Source organism: Corvus brachyrhynchos, unplaced genomic scaffold (assembly GCF_000691975.1).
Source record: "Corvus brachyrhynchos isolate BGI_N302 unplaced genomic scaffold, ASM69197v1 scaffold1, whole genome shotgun sequence".
In the NCBI taxonomy this organism is placed as follows: Eukaryota; Metazoa; Chordata; class Aves; order Passeriformes; family Corvidae; genus Corvus; species Corvus brachyrhynchos.
In genome coordinates, this window is record NW_008237222.1 from 9,562,025 (window position 1) to 9,562,574 (window position 550).

The window sequence follows — 550 nt, forward strand, 5'->3', positions numbered from 1 at the left end:
CCACTGGAGTTATTTAGCTCTTTAGGGTGGGGCAAACAGCTAGAGGTGATAACCACATCAGCTGTCTCAAGCTGGCAGCAACACATAAATCAATCAGAGGCACATTGAAATGGGATACACAGGCACCAGCAAACTAAACAGGAAGCTGCTTAAACCAGCCAGTAGGAAACACAAAGACAAGTGCAGTATAAGATTGCCTACACACACACACACACACACACAGATACACACTCATAAATGGCTCAGTCTCAGCCTTGGTTTTCTGTTCTTCCTCTGCTGAGACTTTTAACCTACATCTTCCAGCAAAAAGTCAGCCACCAAGATGGCACAGCAGGTTCCCTCTGTCCTACCCATCATCCAGACACATACACCTTTTTATTTTCGTCCTTTTTTAAAAAAATACTATTCCTCTTTCTTGATGCCTATTAGTCTCAATGAATAGACCTACCTCTCCTTCCTCTGTAGTAAATATCCTAAGATAGATTTTCTAGACACCATTCTTTTTCTTACCCCTCCAGATACTGCATTGGGAAAATTCAGAAAAAAAGGA